This window comes from Mus caroli, chromosome X, assembly GCF_900094665.2.
Source record: "Mus caroli chromosome X, CAROLI_EIJ_v1.1, whole genome shotgun sequence".
NCBI classification, from domain to species: domain Eukaryota; kingdom Metazoa; phylum Chordata; class Mammalia; order Rodentia; family Muridae; genus Mus; species Mus caroli.
Window position 1 is genome coordinate 157,780,823 of NC_034589.1, and position 21,157 is coordinate 157,801,979.

Genomic DNA, 21,157 nt, shown 5'->3' on the forward strand with positions numbered 1-21,157 from the left:
CAGGGTATTTTTAAAATAAGAATCTCCATTTTTTGTTTTTTGGTTTTTCTATTTGAGAAAAATTGATTTTGTTTGAATGGTTGTTAGAAGAGCTAAATCTTGCCTTAAAAACCAAACTCATAAAACATTTTTGCCATTTATGGTGCAAACATGTAGAAAAAGGAGTTTTACTAATTAGCTTGTTTTCCTTAAGATTTTTTTTTTCTTTTTGGTCCTTTCCTCCTCAGACTCTTTTCTCTGTTTTGACATTTGCTGGCCACAGTTATGAAGGTCACATGAACTCTTTCATTACTGCCACTCTTTGATCTCTATTAACATGAACTTCTAGGAAGAGGAAGGTGAAACATGGTTGTTCTACAGCAATTATCACAACGTTGTGTTGTATTGGCAGGCTCTTAACTGAGATGAAGAACTTGAAAGAGTGGGGAAATGTGGTCATGGAGTCACCGAGAGAGGGAGCATAAAAGACATAGTATATTAGCACTCTGAATTGAAAAGAATATAGTTCAAAGATTAGGGCCTCCATAGCAAATTCCTCTATTTTAACGAGTTTTCTAGAACTTCTTGTTTCTGCTTCTTTTTGTTATCAAGGGTTTTATAGAAATGTAACTTCCTACTTTAGCCCTTAAAATACTTATTTTTCCATACATGTCATTTATTCATGATATACATGAATATCATTTATTCATTCATAATGTAATTTTCCCTAAATGTCAAAACACTCACATTTCCTAAGTTACATATTGCATGTTACTTTTTTTTCCATCTTAAATTCTGCTGACATAATTTTTCCACCACTTACTTTACAAGTTGCTTCTTTAGTGTACTATCTCCAAACTCTCACTCTAAAATTATACTCTGGTTGGTTTTATTTTGTAGCGTTCCTATAGCAAGGTTGGAAAATGAACAGTTGGAACAACTGGCTTTGTTCTCTAGATTTTCAATAGTGAAAAGAGAACAAAGAATGTTTTCAAAGGCTGACTTTAGTTTTGAGCCTGAGAAAAGAATGATTGAAAAAGGAAATGAAAAAGAAAGCATGTCCTCACTATATTGTTATCACTGACTTTACTCCAGGGTTCAGCTGAGGGCTCAAGGCTACTGTCCTAATTAGCACTTCCTGTCTGTGCACAGATCCCTAGTGTGCACAGCAATCACTCTCTTAAAACACATCCGGAATTCCTCCTTGCTCTCTTCCCCTCAGTGTTGAAATAGGTAGTCTTAATTTATTTCCAAAACCAGTGATTTCTCACCAAATTAAAATGCCAAGGAATGCTTCACCTTTAATATCCTATAAGTGCAATCCTCACCTTCATAGTCCAAGGCTATTGCTTGTGCTTTAAAAATGTGGAAGCATTAAGGTGAAGTTGATGTTGATTCAGTACAGAATCACAATGAACTTTCTCTTTCATGTGCATTTCTTGTAAGCTAAACTTTATCACATGCTAATATGATTCCACATCTCACATTTGTATTCTGGTTGTTTTGCCTGATTCTGAAAAGTGGGTAGAAGATGCTTGTTCGATTGTAAGTTCTTTTTAGTGAAGTGCACTACCAGTCACCCCATCCTTTCAAAATTTGCAGACGCTATAAAACTTCCCATCAAAAACAACCTTCACCACTCAAGAGTTCTAAGCTACACAGAGAGGAAAATGAGAAGGCAAAGAACTTCACATCACTCCATTATACAGCTTAAAAAGCCAGGGGTAAGAAAGTGAGGAATATTGGCAAAACTTATATAGCTGGTAAATGATAAAGCAGGGATTTGATTCCACAACTAATCAGTGATTAGAGTGTTGTAGCTCACAAAGAGTCTACAATTTGAAAAGTACCTTCAGGGTAAGGAAAGCATGAACAAACTGAAAGCCTTGATATTAGCCCCTGGCTGGGTCTATACTTACTGAGTTACTGTTTCCTTGCCATCAATAATTTCTACCTCCATGAATAATTTCTACCTCATAGCAATGTTGAGAGGATTCCAAGTGAACATGTAGTAACCCCTAAGTATTTACATATATTGCATCCCATCTCTCAAACAAAAGGTGTGATGGCACAGGTCTCATATTTTCATCATTTATATTTTACATCTATACATTTCCTTCAGTTGCAATTCAGAGCCCTCTCTGACTAAAAATGTTCAAAAGAGATGCATCCCACTCTCCAAGTTACAAAATGTTGTGACTCACAGAGAGTCTACAGTTGGGTGGATTTTTAACTGAGTTTCCAATTTTCGACAGTATCAGGATTCTCTTTGCCAGTTGTTTTTTCTTGATACATGTCTATGACTTTATCCTCCTATTAGTAAACTTCACATTCCACCCAAACCACCTGCATTTTTCAAGAGGACTCAACTAGTACCTTGTATTTTTCATTAATTTGCAATAGAGCATTTCATTGTATTGGAGGGAAAGCTGCAAAAGATAAACATGTTGCGTGTAGTTTTAAAAACATGCTATTGCTTTGCCCAGGAGCTGCTGCCCACGCTCTGGCCCCTCCTGGTTCCCTTTTGTCCCACCCGGCTTAGCTCCGTAATAAATGGCAATCAGCCCCAACCCCGCTTCCTTTTCTAAACACATTTGCTCCAGCTTAGCTTGAGGATCTGCTGCTGCCAGCCTCAGCCCAGCCTCTCTCTACCTGCCTTTGCTCTGGAGTTGACCTCTCCAACAGCCCACTCCCAAGACTCTTGCTCCGGGGGGCTGGGGGGGTACACATTGCCAGCCTCACCCGAGACCCTTTAATGCGCAGATAGAGGACACACACTCTACTTGTCACTTTATAGCTTGCCTTTTATGGCACAATTGCTGGGCGCATAAATGCCTGGAAATGCGTGCCCTTATCAATTTATTTCCGTCTCTCCCTTCTGCCCTAAACTTAGTGGCTTGCATCAGCTAGCCTCCCAGCCCCGCCAACATCCTTGTCCCCCATCTATAGCAGAGGCTGCAGGCTCTAGCTGCCCCAGACCTTACATAATGGCGGCTTTCCTCTAGTTCCTAAGGATGGCAGAAAAGCCCTCTCTCTCTTTCCCTGCATCTCCTTTTCCTCTTGGGACCCAGAAGTCCCACTTGTGCCTTCCAATTGGCTCCTGGCCTTCTTTATTAATAAATAAAGAACCAATTAGGAAACTAGACCTTAGTATCAGCACGTCTCCTTACATAAACAGTAAATTTCCTTTTAAAAAATTAGTGGTAGAACTTTTTTCATCTTAGAGGACTATTGTTATTAAAAACAAGAGATCATTACTATTCTCCAATTTTATTTCTGACAAAGAATTCCTTTATTTGCACATAGTTTTTAAGCCCCTTGAAGAAGTAAATGGATTGATTTCCTGATGGGAATCAATTGAAGGAGGAAGAGAATGAGAAGAAGACGCAGAAGAAAGAACAAGAAGAAAAAGAAGAAACAACTCTAATATGTATTGCCCATATATTCACTGAAGCATGGTCAAATTCCTGGTGGCCAGGACCTTAAATGAAAACTGTGTCCTTGTCATCAGTTGTGGAGGACTACAGTTGTGTGTATTTCTATTGAACTACCCAATATAGAGGCATGGATAGATAGTATAAATGAAAATAGCAATAAAAATGCTCACACAGGCTCTACTTGCAAACAAATTTACTGAGACAAAAGAAACCTGAATAAAAACATCAGACACTACAACAAAACAAAACAAAACAAAATATCCCCGACGTTCCCTTAAGGCCTGATCACCAATGTGTCACACATATACCTGCCTTTGAACCTGGGAAGGTTGATATTATCATCACTACATGTGATTTTTTTTGGTGGACAGAGTGATGGAGGAATGAGTTTTACATCCAAGGTACAATTTGCAAAACACAAGAAAATCAAGAAGAAGGAAGACCAATGGGTGGATACTTCATTCCTCCTTAGATTAGGGAACAAAATACCCATGAAAGGAGTTACAGAGACAAAGTTTGGAGATAAGACAAAAGCATGGATAATCCAGAGACTACCACACCCGGGGATCCATTCTATAATCAGCCACCAAACCCAGACACTATTGCATATGCCAGCAAGATTTTGATGAAGGAACCCTGGTATAGCTGTCTCGTATGAGGCTATGCCAGTGCCTGGCAAATACAGAAGTGGATGCTCACAGTCATCTATAGGATGGAACANAGGGCCCCCAATGGAGAAGCTAGAGAAAGCACCCAAGGAGCTGAAGGGGTCTGCAACCCTATAGGAAGAACAACAATATGAACTAATCAGTACCCCCAGAGCTTGTGTCTCTAGCTGCATATGTACCAGAAGATGGCCTAGTCGGTCATCACTGGGAAGAGAGGCCCCTTGGTATAGAAAACTTTATATGCCCCTGAACAGGGGAATGCCAGGGCCAAGAAGTGGGAGTGGGTGGGTAGGGGAGGAGGGAGGGGGGAGGGTATAGGGAACTTTTGGGATAGCTTTTGAAATTTGAAATGTATATAATGAAAATAATTTAAAAAATTTAAAAAAGAAAAAAGAAAACAAATCTTTTACACATAGAGATAAAAAACAAAACAAAAACAACAAACAACATACTAGCATTCTCTGAAATACCAGGTTATAATAGAAAGACATTACCTGGGAGGTTTTTTTCACTTGGTTTTATTTCAATTTGTGAGTGACACAGGTGTTGGGTTCAACAAGAATTTGAGAGTGACATAGGTGTTTAATTTAACAAGGCAGAGAATACATAACTAAATCCAAACAGGTTTATAGGTTCAGCAATATTCCATAAAGCTAGATCGGTTAAGTTTCTTTTTTTTTTTTCAATTGGTTAACTTTCTTAATAAGTCACTCTCATATTTATTTTATGAGCAAACTCTATTGGATCTTTTATGCCCACAAATCCTAGAGACTGCTACAGTGGGCCATTAAGCATGTTTCAACTTGAGTTCTTTGCAGACTTTGTAGCTAAGTATCTTGTTCCAGTCGATTTTGTGGTAGGTAATTGGAAGCTGTCTGCGCAAGGCTTTGAATGTTGTACATGAAATTGTGTGGTAGTTTTCATTAAGTGCTGCCTGATACCCATTTTCTACCATCTCTATGATCTTAATAAACATCTTCGCAGTTTGATCCTCATTGATAACAGTTAATGACTCTTGTACATCTTTATGGACAATTAGCTGGATATTTCCATTTTCATAATAATGAACGTGAGACTTGAGCATTCCAATTACCTGTGCTGTGGGTGGTGTGATGGTTAATTTCCACTGTGATCTCCAGGATCCATTCCAGAATGTTTGGGGCTGAAACTGGTGGCTTTCAATACATGCAATAATGGTTTTTTTCCCCTGTATTGTTTTACCATAAACAGTACTAAAGCCAGTAGAATAATACTGTTTCATATAGGCTTTTAAAGCCCTATCACAGGACTCTCTGAGATATGTTAAATTTCCATCTGTAAGCCCTACCTGGAGGTCACTGATTGTTTTTTGTAAGTGATTAAACTTAAAAGAAATTCTGTTTCTTGGATCAAAAAATCTGTTGTTACCTAGATGACCATGCTCTGTAACTAAAACATGATCTTCATACCCTTCTATTTTCACGGGTATGAACTGATGCATGTTATATTGAGCAATTGCTTGTCCTATCCTTTTCTTGAGGAGATTGTCATTATTAACCAGCTGCCGAACATCATGGAAGACTTCCTTAAACTCGCCTGGAGGTGCTTGGTTGATGAATTTTGAAGCTATGTCTATCTTCTTCTCATCAGATGCTTTATCTTTGCGGTTGGCCATTTCATCTTCTCACATTTTCCTGTTTTCAAAGTACTGCATGTTTCTTCTCCCTGCCTGGGGTATAGATACCTTTAGAAAGTATTTCTTCTGCTATGGTTTGTTTGAGATTTGAATCACACTGGAAGCCACCTGTATGTGTCTTTGCTAAGTTTAATCATTCTAAGATACTCAAGGACTAGGGAAAGCATCACAGAATCCTCTGCCTTGCTTTTCTAGTCTCAGTATTGCTAATTCCTGGGCAGTGCCTCTTTCCTCTTATTGAGGCTTTAGCTGTAAAGAGGAAAGCACTCCTCTGCTCTGGGGCAAGCGGGGAAAACTACTTACCTCCAGTGGTTTGTCTTTAGGAAGATGTACTGGCTAGTTTTGTGTGTCAACTTGACACAGCTGGAGATATCACAGAGAAAGGAGCTTCAGTTGAGGAAATGCCTCCATGAGATCCAACTGTAAGGCATTTTCTCAATTAATGATCAAGGGGGAAAGACCCCTTGTGGGTGGGACCATCTCTAGGCTGGTAGTCTTGTGTTCTATAAGAGAGCAGGCTGAGCAAGCCAGGGGAAGCAAGCCAGTAAGGAACATCCCTCCATGGCCTCTGCATCAGCTCCTGCTTCCTGACTTGCTTGAGTTCCAGTCCTGACTTCCTTGGTGATGAACAGCAGTATGGAAGTGTAAGCCAAATAAACCCTTTCCTCCCCAACTCGCTTCTTGGTCACGATGTTTGTGCAGGAATAGAAACCCTGACTAAGACAGAAGACAACTTCTGTTCCACTAAACAGTCACATTGGCATTACTGCAGCATTTCTTTTTTGGCAAAATTTCCTTAATTTGTGAACACAAGGTCTAGTAAGAATAGGTAAAGATAATGCCATTACAATTTACCTAATCATCCAGGAAACCACTGCTGCTGCACTTCAGTCACAATACATACAGGATGACGAGCAGCACACCCACCTCATGATGAACAGGGCATCTACCCGATGGGTGGAGTAGGATACTTTGATAACACTTAGAATAGGATACCTAAATGATGATTAGAGCAGGACACCTACCTTATGGTTAGGGGTGTGAAAGCCAAGCTCCATGATCCTGCTGCACTTTGAGAGTGGCATTTCACTACTGACAGTACCAGGGATGAATTTAGTAGGGCTCCACCCCACATTGTGAGCTAGACCATACATGACAATGATGCTGTCTACCAGAGGCCTAGTGAAAGAACTCTAGCCAGCTCCAACATGGCCTATATGGTTCTGGCAAGCATTACCTGTCTACCTGTTCCCTCTGCCTTGCTAAAAACCATATATTACATTCTTAAAGCTAGCCACCAGTGTCTCTTCCCTTATTTGGCCATTCCTCATCCTGAGGCTTACTATCAGCTATCAAAGTATTGAAGTCCAGAAAAAAAAAAAAAACTTAGTTCACCCAATTAACATATCCAATCAATCAATATATCAATATTAAACACCTCATTGTAATATGGGGTTTCCCCTTGTATGTTTATAAACTGCCATTTGCTTATGGGCCATGTCTGACTCTGCTGTCCAGAGGCAGGCCTTTGTCCACTACTTTGGGATAAATACTTCTCTGTCTACCTTGTTTCCTTCCCCTTCTTCCTGTTCCTCTAGCCTCTCTTAGTTTCTTATTCTTATCTACTGTTATCTCTGGAAGAAATAAATCTCCTTTGTGCTGAGAACTTGGTCTTAGGGGTTCAGAGCCAATACCAGTCCTTATACCTAAGTGTATCATGGTTAACATGGCCATGAAGAGCCTCCTTTCCTCTCTTCTTATCTATCATTGTCCTCACCTGGTTGTTTCATGAAATGTTTTGTGTGCCTGGCCCTTGAAAAGATCCTTAATGTGTAGCCAACTGACATTTTGTTAGAACTGCTTGACCCTGTGACCTTTCCTGTTGGTTGGTTGCCCCCTGGACTTCTGGGAACAAGAGAAGATATAAAAAGCCAGCAGTGATTTTCCTTTAGGATGGCAACTTCCTCTTCCACTACACAGACTCATTAGTTATACTGCTACATTTATAGTTCGACAAACCCTCCATATTGTGGAAACTGAAGCCCTAGTGGGTATAGGAAAAGATAGTGACTTTTCAATTCATCTAAGTACCCAGGAAGCGAGTGCTGCTATAGTTAGATTAGAACATCTACCTGATTTTGAGCAGAATATTCTCTGGTGATGAACAAGGCATCTACTTGATGGGTCAACTAAGATACCTGTATGCTGGTTAGAGGGGTGGAGTGCACTCTGAGATTGGACTTTACTACTGAATTCAGGAGGGCTCTGCCCCACTCTGTGAGCTAGAACATACATCACAATGATGCTAAGAGAGGCCTAGTGAACGGACTCTAGCCAGCTCCAGCATGGCCTACATGGCTAAGGCAAGCCTTGAGCTTCTACCCATTCCCTCTGCTTTGCTAATAAATAAATAAATAAATAAATAAATAAATAAATTTTTTAAAAACCATGAAATTACATTAATAAAGCTAGCCACTAAGTGCTTTCCCCTTATTTGGCCACCTTCTCCTCCTGAGGCTGACAAAGTCCAGCTATAAAAGTATTTAAGTCCTGCAATCAAAAAACCCCTCTTAGATCACGTAACTAACATGTCCAATGAATCAATATTAAATACCTCATCCTAACATGGGGTTTCTCCTTGTACCTGTATAAACTGCCTTTTGCTTACAGGCCATGTCTTCCTCCTCTGTCCAGAGGCAAGACTTTGGCCTCCACTTTGGGACTAATATCCCTTCCCTGACTACCTTGTTCCATTCCCCTTCTCCCTAGTCCTCTATCTCCTCTTTTAGTCTTTCATTGTTTATCTGGGCCAAGTAAATCTCTTTGTGCTAAGAACTTAGTCTTGGGGATTCAGATCCAATACTAGTCCTTATACCTAGCTACACCATGATCAACAGGGCCATGAAGAGCCTCCTTTCTTCTCACCTTATCTATCTATCAATCATTATCTGCACCTTTTGGTAATAATGAAGAGTGTGGCTGGCCCTGAAAGTATTCCCAATCTATAGTCAACTGACACTTTGTTAGAACTGCTTGACACTATGACCTTTAATGTAGGTTGCCTCTTGGAACTCTGGGAACAGCAGAGGGTATAACAAGCCAGCATTGTTTTACCTTGGGGATGGCAATTTCTACTTCCACTAAATGTCCTCATTGATTGTACTGTGATATTTCTAGTTTGACATGCCTTCTTTATTTTAGAAACTGGAGCCCTAATGGGTATAGGAAAAGTTAATAGCTTTACAATTAATCTAATCATCCATGAAGCCAGTTCTGCTATATTTATATCAGTACACCTACCTGATGGTGAGCAAGATGCCCACCTGATGATGAAGAGGACATCTGCCTGATGAATCTAGTATGATACCTGTATGACGTTTAGGGCAGGGCAACTACATGATGCTTACAGCAAAACAACTACCTACCTTATGGTTAGAGGTGTGAAGGCCAACCTCTGAGACAGGTCTACACACTGAGAGTGGAGTTTCACTACTGGCATCCCATCCCCATGGATAAATTCCAGATGGCTATGTCTTACATTGTGAACTAGACCATATACCACAAGATGCTGTCCAACAGAGGCCTAATGAAGAGACTCTAGCTAGCTCCAGCCTGGTCTACATGGCTCTGGCAGGCCTTGCCCTTCTACCTAATCCCTCTGTCTTGTTTCAAACCATAGATTACATTCCAAAAGCTAGCTGCAAAGTTCTTTTTTCTTTATTTGTCAACTTCCTCATCATGAGGCTGACTACAAAGGCACATCTATAAAAGTACTGAAATCCAGCAATCAAAAATCCCCTTTAAGTTCATTTAATTACCATAACTGAATATTCATTCAATATTAAACACCTCATCCTATTTTGGGGTTTCCCCTTATACCTGTATAAACTGCCATTTTCTTCTGGGTCATGTCTGTCTCCTTTATCCAGATGGAGGCCTTTATCCTCCAGTCTGAATCTAAAATCCCTTCGCTGTCTACCTCTTTTCCTTCCCCTTATCACTACTCTCTATCTCATCACTTAGTCTCTTATTACCTGGCCTTTGCCCCTCTGAGGCAAATAAATATCCTTTGTACTAAGAATTTGATGGTTCTTAGCCAATACCAGCCCTTATACCTATCTGCACCATGGTCAACAGGGCCATGAATAACCTCTTTCTTCTCACCTTCTGTATCATTAAGTTCACCTGGTAATAATAAAATACTTTGTGTTTCTGGCCAGTGAAAAAATCTCCAATGTGTAGTCAACTGACACTTTGTTAGAACTGCTTGACCTTATGACCTTTAGTGGTGGTTGCCCTTTGGAACTCTGGGAACAGCAGAGGATATAACAAGACAGCACTGTTTTGCCTTTAGGATGGCAAGTTCTGCTTCCACTGAAGAATCTCATTGTTTGTACTAGTTTGCCAAGGCTTCCTTGTTTTGGAAAGAAGAGCCCTAATGTGTAAAGGAAAAATTAATGACTTTGCAATTCGTCTAAGCATCCAGAAAGCCAGTACTGCTATAGTTAGATCAGGACACCTACCTGATGATGAGCAGGACACTCTCCTTATGATGAATGTGGCATCTACTTGATGGGTTAAGTAGGATACTTGTATGCTGGTTAGAGCAGAACACCTTTATGATGGTTAGAACAAGGCACCTACCTTATGGTTAGAAGTGTGAAGGCCAAGCTCCAAGACTCTGCTGCACTCTGAGAGTGGTGTGGCACTACTGGCTGTGCAAGGGATGAATTCAGGATTGTTCAACCCCACATTGTGAACTAGACCATACAACACAATGTTTCTATAGAGCAAGGCCCAGTGAAGTGACTTCAGACAGCACTAGCCTGGCCGACATGGCTATGGCAAGCCTTGAGTTTCTACTCATTCCATCTCCCTTGCTAAAAATAAACAAAACAAAACAAAACAAAACAAAGCAAAACAAAACATAAGGTTGCATTCCTAAAGCTAGCCACCAAGATCTATTCCCTTATTTGTCTGTTGAGGTTGACTACCAGGTTCCAGCTATAGCTGTATTGAAGTCTAGAAATCCAAACACCACTTTTAGTTCACCTTATTCACATGTCCAATGAATCGATGTTAAACACCTCATTCTAACATCGGGTTTCCCCTTGTTCCTGTATAAAATGTCATTTGCCTATGGGCCATGTCTGTTTTCTCTATCTAGATGCAGGCCTTTGTCCTTGACTCAGAACTAATACCCCTTCACTGTTCTTTCCTCTTCTCCTTGGTTCTCTACCTCCTCTCTTAGTCTCTTATTCCTTGACCTTTGTCCTTCCAGGGCAAATAAATCTTCTGTGTGCTGAGAACTTGGTCTTGGGGGTTTAGAGCCAATACCAGTCCTTATATCTAAATGTATCACGGTCAGCAGGGTCATGAAGAGCCTCCTTTCCTCTCATTGTGTATATACTTGTCCCTTGTGTTTCTGTCCTTTGAAAGGATCCCCAATGTGTAGTCAACTGACAGAACTGCTAGACCCTCTGCCCTTTTGTGTTGGTTGCCTCTTGAACTACTGGAAATCAAGGCAGAGTAGAGTATGGCAGGACAAAAATAAGAGACTATTGAGTCAGCAGAAGCTGAGCTGAGCCAGAGAAGTTATTTTTAGGACACAGGTTAAGAACCCAGGAAGAACCTATACAAAGTAGCAAAACATAAAAGCTTAAAGGTATACCTTGTCTCAGCTTTTCTCTGTGCCTCTCATTTTTCTATCCCCTCCCCCCTCCACTGTTTTATGACTGTCTCACTTTGTAGAACTGGCTGGCCTGGAACTTGCTATGTAGATCAAGCTTGCCATGTAGCTCAAGCTGCCCTTGAGCTCATAGAGCTCTTCTGCCTGCCTCTGCCTCCCTAGAGCTAAGATTAAAGGTATTAGCCCCCCACCAGTTTTACCTCCTCTTTAATTATGTCCATGTTTCTTGTTCTGTCTCTGTCTCTCTGTCTCTGTCTCTGTCTCTCTCTCTCTCCATCTCTTTCTCATCATTTTATTTCTTAGTCTTTTTCTAAATTTGTCATCCTGCATTTCTCCCTTTGTATCCTTTTGTGTTTCTCCCAAGACTTGAGTTTCCTTTCTCTAACTGACCCCATGAAGTCTACTCTTTTCTTCCCCTGTCCCTCAATCCTTTATTTATTCCTATAGGTTTTCTTCTCTTCTGTGACCTCTTCCTCCAGCACCATCCCATATTCATATTTTCTTCTCTTCTTCCTGCTTGTCCCATATATATTTATTTGCAGCTCCTCTGAGAAGCTTCTCAGAAAGAACTTTTGAAATAGTGGCAGGAAGCTTCTGTGACATTTGCCCTTCACAGCTTTGGTATTGGTTACAGTGCCATATTCAACCTTGTGTTGGCTTACTCCTACATTTCAAAAGGGTGTAATTAGACACCAAAATCTGTTCCAAGTACAGAGTATTTAAGGATTAAAAAAGTATATATCCCTTGAGTATCCATATTATCTTGTATACAAGGGTCTTGTAGTGTATGTTTGATGAGTTTTCTGGTTTCTGCAGAAACCAATTTACATGATTTATAAAAAAGCCTGTCAAATAACTCTTATCCTTGCAGCCTATGTTTTTTCCTAAGTATAGTTAATGGGAACAAAGTAAGGTTTCCATTAGCATTTTTAAATTTCTTTGTTCCACAATAAAAAATAATATTCTAACACTGTTGGTTTTCCAAATCCAGGGATGGAATATAGAAATCAGGGTGTGTTTGTTTACTTGTGTGATGATACACCCATGTTATAAATAAAATAACTGCAAATATACTTCATCACAAAAAATTTCATATACATAAATGCTTTCTCAATGTGTGTACATAGGCACAAATCCTCTAAATCAGTTATTCTCAAACTTCCTAATGCTGTAACACTTTAATATAGTTCCTCACATTGTGATGACCCCCAACAATAATGTTATTTTTGTTGCTACTTCATAACTCTGATTTTGCTACTGTTATAAATCATGAGTTAGCAACCCTATAGGTAGAACAACAATATGAACTAATCAGGATCCCCAGAGCTCATGTCTCTAGCTGCATATGTAGCAGAAAATGGCCTAGTCGGCCATCATTGGGAAGAGAGGCCCTTTGATTTTGCAAACTTTATATGCCCCAGTACAGGGGAATGCCAGGGCCAAGAAGTGGGAGTGGGTAGATAGGGGAACAGGGTTGGGGGAGGATATAGGGGACTATTGGGATAGCATTTGGAATGTAAATGAAGAAAATATCTAATAAATTTTTTTAAAAATCATGAGTTAAATATATTGGTAGATAAAGGATTGCAAAAGGGGTCAAAACCCACAAGTTAAGAACTGCTTTTCTGATCGGTCTGCCTTTATATGTTACTTGACCTTTTTCCCTTACTGCTTTTAATATTCTTTCTTTGTTTTGTGAATTTGGATTTTACTATTATGTGACAGGAGGAATTTCTTTTCTGGTCCAATCTATTTGGAGTTCTGTGGGCTTCTTGTATGTTCATGGGCATGTCTTTCTTTAGGTTAGGAAAGTTTTCTTCTATAATTTTGTTGAAGATGTCTACTGTCCCTTTAAGTTGGGAATGTTCACTCTCTTCTATACCTATTATCCTTAGGTTTGGTCTTCTCATTGTGTCCTGGATTTGCTGGATATTTTGGGTTAGGAGCATTTTGCTTCTTGCATTTTCTTTGACTGTTGTGTCAATGGTATCTTCTGCCCCTGAGATTCTCTCTTCTATCTCTTGTATTCTGTTGGTGGTGCTTGCATCTATGACTCCTGATCTCTTTCCTAGGTTTTCTAACTCCAGGGTTGTCTCCCTTTGTGATTTCTTTATTGTTTCTATTTCCATTTTTAGATCCTGGATGGTTTTGTTCAGTTCCTTCACCTGTTTGGTTATATTTTCCTGTAATTCTTTAAGTTATTTTTGTGTTTCCTCTTTAAGGGCTTCTACCTGTTTACCTGTGTTCTCCTGTATTTCTTTAAGGGAGTTATTAATGTCCGCCTTAAAGTCCTCTATCGTCATCATGAGTTGTGATTTTAAATCAGAGTCTTGCTTTTCTGGTGTGTTGGGGTAACCAGGACTTGCTGTGGTGGGAGAACTGGGTCATGATAATGCCAAGTAGACTTATGGAGGGAGCAACAATGTCAACAGGCCAGACCCCCTGGAGTGCCCAGATACTGGACCAACAACCAAAGAATACACATGGAGGGACCCATGGTCCTGGCCACATATGTGGCAGAGAATGGTCTTGTTGGACATCAGTGGGAATAGAGGCCTTTGAGCCTGAGGGTGTTTGATGCCCCAATGCAGGGGAATGCCAGGGTGGGACGATGGGAGTCAGTGAGTAGGAGAGCACCCTCATAGAGGCAGGGGGGATGTGATAGGTGGGTTCTGAAGGGGACACCTGGAAACATTTAAAATGTAAATAAAGAAAATATACAAGCCCCCCCAAATTAATAAGTTGAAGGAGCCATGAGGAGCAAGCCAGTAAGTAACACTTCTCCATGGTCTCTACTTCAGTTCCTGCTTCCAGGTTCCTTCAATGATGGAATATAAGCCAAATAAACTCTTTTCTCTTCAAGTGAAAAAAAAATTAAAAAGATTTAAATCTGAAAAAGAGAGAGAGAGAGAGAGAACTGCTTCTCTAAACCTACAGTGCTATTCAAAGACCTGATTGTTTAAAGAGAAATTTCAAGATGTGTCTTAGTTAGGGTTGCTATCGCTGTGATGAAACATCATGACCAAAGTAATGTGTGTCAGGGTAGGATTTATTTGGCTTACACTTCCACATCATAGTCCAACACTGAAGGAAATCAGGACAGGAACTCAAACAGATTCAGAACCTGGATCCAGCTGAGTCAGTGGCCCTGGAGGAATACTGGGTTAGTCATTATGGCTTGCTCAGCCTGCTTCTTATAGAACCCAGGGATAACCACATCCACAATTGTCTGGCCTTGCTCTCATCAATCACTATGAAAATACCTTACAGCCTTGCCTATGGACAAATCTTATGGCAGCATTTCCTTAATTGAGATTCCCTCATCTCAGAAGACTTTAGCTTCAGTCAAGCTGACTACCCAGCACATGATGTTATCATGAACTACACTTAGGAAGCATGACAAAACAATTTGAGAGTTTGTGATTTTTATATAAAGATACTGTGGAATCTCTTGGTTTAAGTTTAAACAGTATCATTCAAAAAGATATCTAAGTCTGTCATAAATAACTGAAGAAGTATCACATAACTCAAAGAATCTTTTAGTTCTTATCAAGGAAAAAAGTCTGAAAAAAAAAGAAAAGGACCTGAGGATGGAGAAATGTGCAAGTTCTTTCATGAACCTCCTAAGTGTACACCTTAGCGTATCCTTTCTACTGTCTTCCATGTACACGAGGGCTAAAGACATCCTGCTAATTAAAAAAAAAAAGTCTCCTTTCTTCAAACTTAAACCCACAAGAGCTGCCATGTGCTTTGTTCTTCTTGATGGAAAGGGCAGGTTTTAGTCTTGAATAATAGCAAATACTGCAAAAATAAGACTTACAGACATAACTGGCAATTTTTTTCTTACCTCCAGCAAAACAAAACAAAACAAAACAAAACAAAAAAGACAAAAGAAAACAAAGCAAATAAACAGAAATTGAGGAATTCTAAAGTGGTGCTCCCCTAGTCCCTAGTCAATCTCTAAGCAGCTTTTGGCTTCACCAATAAAGTTTCTCACCCCAAAAGCCCAGAATACACCTCTGACTTCAAAAGCAATGTAATCATGTAACTAAAACTAGACAGTAGTTTAGATTAAATATATCGTCCTTTGAAAGCTTACTTTGAAATAAATTATACTGGGGTAGAAATTAGAAGGATGTTACAAATTAATTTACCCTGACCATGTTCTTAAAAAATCATTAAGAAAATTCACATTAGTTAGCAGTTGATGTCTGAGCATGGTGTGATAAATTTCAAGTAATCGAGTAGTGATGAACAAATCTCTGAGAGGAATGAGAGAGAAGCAATCACAGTCATTCCTGATATCAGAAGAACAAAGGGTTTAGGAACTGCCAAAACCTGTTAATTGAGTTGAAAATCCACAGATCCTAAGTGAACAGTTCATGTTTCAATGAACTTATATGCCCATGTAATCAGAGTCTCAGCCACTAGGACATTACTATCCAGAAAAGTTCCTGCATGCCTCCTCCTTAGTATCCTATGAATTTAATGTTAAGCATTTGTCCTATATACCACTTTTGGGTGTTGTGAATAAAAATGATCAAAATATTTGTGTACAAGTTTCTGTGGGGATACTTATGTTAGGTAAATACCTGGGAAAGAAAATTGTGGTCACCGAGTATATTGAAATATTCTAGAAGCTACAAAATATTTTTTCAAAATACATCCTATACTTTCAGTGGTAATGGGTGAAAATCATTCTTGTTACTACACACCTTGCTATTCCACTAAGTATGAAGTAGTATTTGTTATTCATTTCATTTATATTTCCTTGATGGCTAATGATATAGAAAAACGTTTCTCTGTATTTATTGGTAACTCATATGCCTTTGGCAGGATAGTTTCTTTACGATGATTGCCTTTATATTGCTAACCTATCCGGATACTTGTGGATATTTTAGAACCATGTCTTGTGTTAGATATCTAGGGGTTAGATGACTAGCGTCACAGAGTTACTAATAGTTAAGCTACTATGTGGGTGCTGGAAAAAGAACTGTGGTTGCCTGCAAAGTCCGCAAGTACTCTTGACCACTGACCCATCTCTCAGGTGCCTGAAACTCTACTTTAGATGTTCTTTACCACATGAATAAATGTGCCTTCATTCTTAATTTACAGACCGCTCTATTTCATTGAGTGAATGTGAAATTTTATAAGATTACTTTTCTGTGTCTAGGGAAATGATCATCTGGTTCTCTTTCTTCTGTAAATGTTGCAAGTTACACTGATTAACTGACTGGTTTTGCATGTTAAACTAACATTATATCCCTGGTGTTGCGGGAAATATTAAAAAAAAGAAAATAGAACTGGCACGTTTCTGAGCTTGTGTCTGCCCCAGCGGCCTGGCTGGCCCTGCACCGGAAGGCAATGGCCTACCTTTTTTTTTTCTTAGAGACTCTTACTCAGAACTCCACATTCTCTCCATCCACCTTGCTAGGTTCCCACTGGTGGGTCGTTACCATGCCAACCCCGTGTTTCAAATCACCCACAACCTTTGTGGTGCACATCTGGCCAACCGCCATACCTTTCTTTTTTGAACCCAGACGAGCCACTGTGTGAAGGGAAACACAACACAAACTTAGTTCAGGAACAATGGTAACTCAATCTCTGGGTGCAACAACTAAAAACCTAATCTTGTAAGCCTCATTAAAAGCTGATTCCTCCAGTGGAGAATTCTTGTGGATCTGCCATGATACCAGGAAACTCTAGCAGCTTCATCTTACCCATATGCAGTCCCCATTCCAAAAGGACCGTGAGACTCTCCTGCTTCCTCTCTTCCTCTGTCCAACCCAGAAGTCCACTTTACTCCCCCAGTGATTGGTTCCTTTATTCATTAGGGGATTGGCTCACAAGAAGTCACCTGAGTATGACTCACTCCGTGTCCACAACCCCTCCCAGGAGAGCAGAATTAGCATACAAACAGCACCTGGCCTATCCACAGCACGCTGGCCATGATGTACTAGGCTTTTTATGTGCTCCCGGACTCATTTTCCTAACTCTTAAAGATTTTCATGTCTATTTTCATGAGCAATGTCAGTTTATTTTCTTAAGCTCTATTTGTTTTATCAAATTTTGACAGTTTTATGTCACCTTCACAATATTTAAGTTGGGGAAACAGTTCTTCGTCTTGTGTTTTCAGAAATAGTATATGCAAAACAGGTACTTCTTTCTCCCATCAGTAAAGAAACTCTCTGAAATTCATTTTCTTTTATTTTTTTGAGATTATAATATAATTATATCATTTTCTGTTACCTTTTCCTTCCTTCAAATCATTCCATATGCTTTTCCCTGTTCTCTTCCAAATTTGTGACCTCTATTTTTTTCCAGGGGAAGAATTGTCACTTCATTGTAATTTCTTTACTAGGTATAAAAATAGCAAGATTTCTATTTTCTCTTGTATCTGTTCCTAACTGCTTGTTTTTCTACAAATTTATCTCTGCCAACAATGCTATTGATATCATCAACACTAAATTGCAATTTTATTATTTTGCAAAAAGTCATAGAATCTTGCACAGTATGCTAACACTTTTTATGTATGATAAAGCTTATTTAAGGTTTCTCTCTTCTTCCATGATCAATGTTGCTAAGAATTTATCAATTTCTTACCAAGTAAGTTCCAGGAATCAACTTTAAAAAAAAGTTTTATTCATTATATTTATATGGGTGCACTGTAGCTGTCTTCAGACACACCAGAAGAGGGCATCAGATTCCATTACAGATAGTTGTGAGCCACCATGATGTTGCTGGGAATTGAACTCAGGATCTCTGGAAGAGCAGCCAGTGCTCTTAACCACTGAGCCATCTCTCTAGCCCTAGGAATCAACTTTTAAAAGCTTTTATTTTATTTTATTTTATTTTATTTTATTTTATTTTATTTTTGTTGCATGTGCATGTATATATGCCTGATGAGGTGGGGAATGTGTATCATGGCACATATGGAGGGCATAGGACAATCTTCAGTAGTTTTTTTCTCTCATTCCAATGTGGGCCATTTTGCTGTTCTTCCATTTTTAACATTGCTGAATATTTGAGTTGTCATTTTTATTTACCATTTTTATTCTTCTTTTACTTTTCCTTCTATTATCTTAAGTTTTATTTGTCCTTCTTTACTGAGACAACTAAGATGTAAATTTACATTACTGATTTTAAACGTTGCTTTTTAAAAATAATCATTTGATTCAAGGAATTCTCCTCCAATCAGTGCTTCAAATTGCATCTCACAAATTTTGGTATATTGTGAAACTTTTCACTCAGTTGAATCATTTTCTAATTTTTCTTGTGATTTCTTCTATTTATTGTTTATCTAGCTTTGTGTTATTTCACTTTTCAAATATTTGAGAATTTTATTTATGTTTCAGTGTTTTACACTTATTTATTTACTGTCTGCATGTGATATGTGTGACTGTTTTGTGTGTGTGTGTGTGTGCGTGTATGTGTGTATGTGTATATTTGTGTATGCCATGGTCTAAAATTGTAGTTAAAAAATCTGCAGAGGCAATATTCTCCTTCCATCATAAGAATCCAGATATTAAACTCAGGTCATCAAGCTTGTTTGCAAATGTCTTACTGAAATGAAAGTATAAATATATGAAGGTATAATCATGAATTTGTATTTTTTTCTTTGTCTTAATTTCCTTTTAATCTCCACTGGACATGCACATAGATATCATTATGTGTATATCTTCTGATGCTTTCTCTTCTGCACATATAAATGTTCTTACCCTACCTAACTTTAGTCGTACTACCAGTTTTATCATATTGACTATTAGCATGACCATATATGGATAACAAAATTTAATACTAAAGAGCAGCAATAATGGTCGAGTAATTGTTATTCTGAATTTAACCATACCTGAAATTCTTTACATTTCAATTTGGTGTGACTCTATCTCTGAAATGTTTAGTTGAGATGGTCAATTGTTTGTAAGCATCTCTAATCTTTAAGCATCAAATGGCTTTGTTTGATTATTCTTGTAAAAGCATAAAGATAGCTTTTGAGCTTAAGTCTAAGTTTTTCTTATTCATTTACACATCCTCATATGTAATTTCCATATTCAAACTTTATATGCCAAAAAGAAAGTTCAGTGGAAATAGAAAGGGAAGAGTAGAAATGAATAAAATACACATATATAATATATGTCATTTATTATATAATATGTATTTATTTTATATATAATATTATTTATATTATATACTATAATATACATTATACAGTATAATATAATGCATACATATACCTATATATTATATAATTATAATTATTCATATATCATTATAGTAATTATATAGTAACTAGCATGTACACATTATATATATAATATTAGATATATGATATATATGAAATTGATCAAATAATAAATAGATAAATAATGGATATATAGATAAATAAGTAAATGAATAACTAAATGAGAACATTTAGCTGTCCAAGATTATATTTATATTTTTATACTCTTCTTTCACATAAAATATATAGAGCAACTATTACTATGTACATTAAGCTAATGTTAAGTGTACTGTCACAAATAAGACATTTTTCATCTTTAAAATATGTAAAATCCTTAATGTGTTATATATACAAAAGAAAAAAGTCATATAAAATACACTTTGATATTTTAAAAGGTTCATGCCCAAGTCCTCAGCATCTTAAACTGTTTTGAAATTAAAACTGGAAATCAACACTCAAGAGTTTTATAAGAACCACATTATTTTGTTGATAAGCATAATTACCATTTTGTAAATTGGATTGGAATAGTATCTAGATGATATTTTGCTTTTATAGGTCCACTTAAAAAGATTCAAAGGTTAAATATTTCAGTTTTAAATAAAAAATATTTTCCTCAAAATTCAGGAATTTAGATATTAATATAGATAGACATTACAATTGTTTTAATTTCAAATTAAAATTTTAATTTGAAGTTAATTTTGCAGTTTATTTTCTTTTTATAATCATGACTTAAGCAGGGATTAGTGTTCTGTGAGTAAGGTTTAACAATGCACTGTTGATCCACTAGGGCAGACATGGTTTTGGAATTTTAATTTGGGCAGCCTCTGCTTTAGCTGAACAAAGAACATGGAAGGTGATAGCATGTCTCAAGCTTGCTGCCACTTGAAACATGACCCTCCTCTTTTTAACAGTCCCTAGTTTTTCTGCAGAAACAAGCCTCCCTCCATGATACAGGAGAGCAGTCAGGAGAGGACAGGGAGTGAACATGGATGACAGAAGTGTCTGTGCCACCCATTCATTAGGGACTCACAAAGGGGTATAGAAATTTGGAGCTTTTGTAGGGATTGAGAGCACCATATCAAATGTCTATGGGGTAATTTAATTACATGGGCATGGTAGGAATGACACAGTGGTTACATTAATAAACTGAAGCATTAAAGAATAATAGCCCAGTTATTGCTGAATTATGGGAAACACGCTGCCTATTCATTCCTGGTGATATTAGAAGAGAGTAGGAGTGGGCTTACCACTTTGCACTTCCAATGCATAAAGAAACAGTCTTTTGCTTCTCCAGACCTATGGAAAACTGGGTGCAGTAGAAGACCCAAAGTCACACCCAAGAGCATAAATCGTGCTTTGTGCAAGACGCTTAAAATATCATAACCTAAGTCCGTTTTAAAGTACTAAATTAAATTGACTTGGGGCAGACATAGTAACGAGCATGTGCTATATAAACATCTCTGAAGAAACTTTTCAACAGATTTCAGA

The 21,157-nt window shown here is 38.2% G+C and overlaps 1 protein-coding gene and 1 pseudogene across 3 annotated transcripts in view; one reads left to right on the forward strand and one right to left on the reverse strand.

Moving 5' to 3' along the window:
• Mid1 (midline 1) overlaps window positions 1-21,157 on the forward strand; it is a 329,163-nt gene that overhangs the window by 75,662 nt on the left and 232,344 nt on the right. The gene's annotated exons all lie outside the window — the stretch shown is intronic.
• On the reverse strand, window positions 4,627-7,973 carry LOC110286960 (annotated as a pseudogene). Of its 2 annotated transcripts, none has more exons than XR_002377173.2 (2): window positions 7,892-7,973; window positions 4,627-5,792 (listed from the first exon to the last, which is right to left on the reverse strand). The product of XR_002377173.2 is annotated as an F-actin-capping protein subunit alpha-1 pseudogene, transcript variant X1 (transcript). The 2 variants fall into 2 exon arrangements; XR_002377174.1 differs by lacking the exon at window positions 7,892-7,973 and adding an exon at window positions 6,785-6,842.